This window comes from Dendropsophus ebraccatus, unplaced genomic scaffold (assembly GCF_027789765.1).
Source record: "Dendropsophus ebraccatus isolate aDenEbr1 unplaced genomic scaffold, aDenEbr1.pat pat_scaffold_2143_ctg1, whole genome shotgun sequence".
NCBI classification, from domain to species: domain Eukaryota; kingdom Metazoa; phylum Chordata; class Amphibia; order Anura; family Hylidae; genus Dendropsophus; species Dendropsophus ebraccatus.
Window position 1 is genome coordinate 8,497 of NW_027209585.1, and position 3,601 is coordinate 12,097.

Genomic DNA, 3,601 nt, shown 5'->3' on the forward strand with positions numbered 1-3,601 from the left:
TATGGGATTTTATGTACTGAATAAACAAAAGTGAAGATGGGGGAGAAATAACAAGGCATTCTGAATATATACAATCAGTGTTAACATATGCGACTGTAATTCTATTTGTAAAACAAAAATAATAAATTAAACTTAAGATAGGACTACATCAAAAACGTTACTTCACATCTTATCAACGTCTGGTAAAACTTTGATTAGTTCCTTCAACTACATAGGGAGGGGAATGTGTCTTTGTCTAAAAAATGGCGTTACTCTTCCATTGCTTGTATCTGAAATATTTATGTCCACTTTGTTTCAGCTATGATGCGGTAGAAACAGCCAGCTTTTTCAAATGATCCATTAAAAACTTGTAGACTAACATCATCTGTCAGAATGGGGCTCCACCATCCTATAGGGGGGACAGAGAAAGATATGGTTAGTACACAGAGCAGGACATTACATATACAATGACTTAAGTCACAGTCAACTTTGACACATCAAAGTCTAACACTATGAGCTGATAAAGGGGTTCTCCATAACAAAACAACTCATAGGCTGGCCATTAAGGGATGGGAGACTGACCCCAGAGTAAACAGGGCTTTCATTTTTTTATACAGGCATTGTACATTCACATGCGACTGGGCTTGGTTCTACAGCTAAGTGTCATTCATGTGTATGGACAAAACTCCTGTGTCTGTGTAATAAAAAAGAAGGGACTAGAATGCTGCGGCACCTGGGGTCCCAGACATCCCTGCAATGGACCAACACTGTCCATCTAAAGGAAGGAGATGGAGAGTTTACAGCAATAGGACCTGCAGATTGCTATAATAAAAACATTGTGCATATTGTTTTCTACTAGTGGTGGAATTGTATATTTTAACTATTGACAAAAATTAGAGCAGATTATATAAATAGTACTCAGATCTCTATAAAAATATACAATTCTGTAAATAACAGAGTTTAGGTGGACATTTTACAAGCCAAGTGTCATCCTACTGCTGCATGTAGCGGTCTGTCTTTATCAGTCTATTCTATTGCTTACCTGTCCATAGCTGTATATATTGTTGTGCGTCTGTGAGGGATTGACTTTGGAGAGCAAGAATCTAGCCTAAAAAACACAGAGAAAATATAAGAACATGCTGGTACATACAAGTTCCTTCAAACATTATTTGCCTCTACAATAACGTTACTTACTTGGCTGCCTCCATGTTCTGTATTTATGTAGCGCGGCATTGGAAATCTGCTTTGTAAGATTTCTTGAGCATCATCTAGTGGTGCCTGTAGAAGATGCTTGAAGTTCTCATACTCTGGCATGTCCTGGTAACCAGCTTTTCTCCATTGTGCAATAGTCTGCAAGAAAGAAAAATATAAGATATTACATATTATAGTGTGTGTGTAAATATATAAACTTTTTTATTAAACAGGGCAGGGCTGAGCTACAATACCAGCCACAACCCATTGTACAGGCATAGTACTGTTTTAGAATCAAGGATCATGTTTTTTTTTTTTTTCTTTCAAATACGTAGGGATCCCGATGCTCAGATCATGTGACACATTGGGAAATGGAAAAATGATTATATCAAGGGGAAAAACAACTAAACTTACCTCTCCAAGGTAGATGACAATCTGGAAGAAAAGTGTCCATAAGCAGAATCCTGTCAGCTAAAATGCTACTGCTGTCCAACAACACTGGCTATTAAAAAGGAAAAAAGGTAAGTATACCATATAGTTTTGAGCAACATTATCACCTTTATAAAGTGTAAATAATACTGTACCTCTGGAGGACCATAGAAAGAGTAAGAGTAGAGAATGGGCTGGATCATGATAAGAGACTGGGTCAGGTCTTGTCTGGCAAAGTGATGGCGATAGTATGAAGACTCATCTGGACTGTTATTGAACACTTGCAGGAAAGGAGATCTTCTCAAGTGGAACATGAACTGTAGTGCAAGAGGGGAAATATTTTAATATACATTTTTAGAAACTAATAGTTCAACAAGTTGAACTTATTTCTTAAAATTACAAAAACAAGAAAATAATTACCTGAGGGTAAAAGGGAAAACGTGTCTGAAAGTCTGAAGGAAGTGGGATCATCTTGTTGTACTGTCCAAACTTCTGGCACTGTAATAAAGCATTAATTTGTTAAGAAAACAGACAATGTGCTCTCCTATAGCCATAAAATGTGCTCAGTGTTTGTGTCAGATGTAAAGAATCAAAAGGCAATCTGTGGAGGGACAATGACTATATCATTGCTCTGGACAGTAAATGTTATATTGGACTAGCAGGCATTGACTGTGGTTAGGTACATTCTATGATTTGCAGTATTGCACAACCTTGGCTATCAAGGTTCAGCCAGTAATCAGCTGCAGCACTGTCCGGGTGACTGGCTGGGCAGCATGTCACTTCCCACAGTGCCAGGAGCGGCACAAAGCTAGCAGGATGTCAGGGAGCATGGAGAAGATACTTAGTTTATTTATTTTGTTTTTTACAAGGACTGCATGGACATCGCTAAAAATGCCTGCGCAAGCTTGCTGCACGATTATTGTGCAGTGTTTGGGCTCAGTGAGAGAGTGCACGATCTAAGAGATAGGTGGTTGGCTTACAGAATGTCATCGGGCCGTGTAATAGGGCCCTGAGGATGTTTTTCATGCTGTTGCTGAGCAGATTATTCATGGTGTGCAGATGTGGTGTATTTCTTTGATATTACGTGACACTTATCAAGCCTGATGAGCTGTCTGTCTACCATCGTAGAACATCTGGTCCCTCTTCGGTCTCGGCCCTATAGACCCCAAGACGTGCCATCAGCACTGCTGCAGCTTCCTGATCAAAGGCCGCCTCGATGTGCTGCAGTTGTGTCTGAGCATTGCCCAGCTGACAAAAGGGGGGGGGGAATCAGCCAAGGTTAGCTAGGCTTCACTGCAGGTGGTATTGTCTGTGCAACAGATACATGAAAGCAGATACTTACTTCCTGGCAATTGTGGTGACTCGTATACGTTTCTGTGTGCTGGAATGCTGGTATTGAGTGACAAACTGAATAGCTCCACGACCTCCTTGAGGAATAGGTGCATTGTGCTGAAAAAAGGAGACAATCCTTTATTCAAATACAATAGAAATGAGAAGATTTTCATGAGAGCTTATAGTGACAAACAGATTAGCCCTGGATTACTTTTCAAAGATGATTTTATAACTGGCCTACTTAAAAAAAAATTACTTAACCCCTTAACGACATCGGGCGTAAACTTACGCCCTCGCGCCCTGGTACTTGGCGCATCAGGGCGTAAATTTACGCCCGATGTTTCCCCGATCGCTGCGTGTTCACACACAGCGGTCGGGGAAGATGGCCTGCTATAAATCATAGCAGGCCATCTTAGCTTCACGGCACGGGGGGTGGTTAACACCCCCCGTGCTTACGATCGCCGCTATAGGCTGATCAATTCAGATCAGCCAATAGCGGCGATCGGAACCTTTCCCGGGTCATCGGTGACCCGATGACCCGGAAAAAAATGGCGGTCGGTGCTGTCCGAGGACGGCACCGACCGCCATTACTGTAAAAAGTAATGGTGATCGCCGTGCCACCGGCCCGATCGCCGTGAACGGCCGGCCGGTACCGGCCGGCCATTCACGG

The 3,601-nt window shown here is 41.8% G+C and overlaps 1 pseudogene; it reads right to left on the reverse strand.

The window, feature by feature from the left end:
• Window positions 1-367: 367 nt before the first annotated feature.
• LOC138775826 (protein transport protein Sec23B-like) lies at window positions 368-2,722 on the reverse strand (annotated as a pseudogene).
• Window positions 2,723-3,601: the final 879 nt, after the last annotated feature.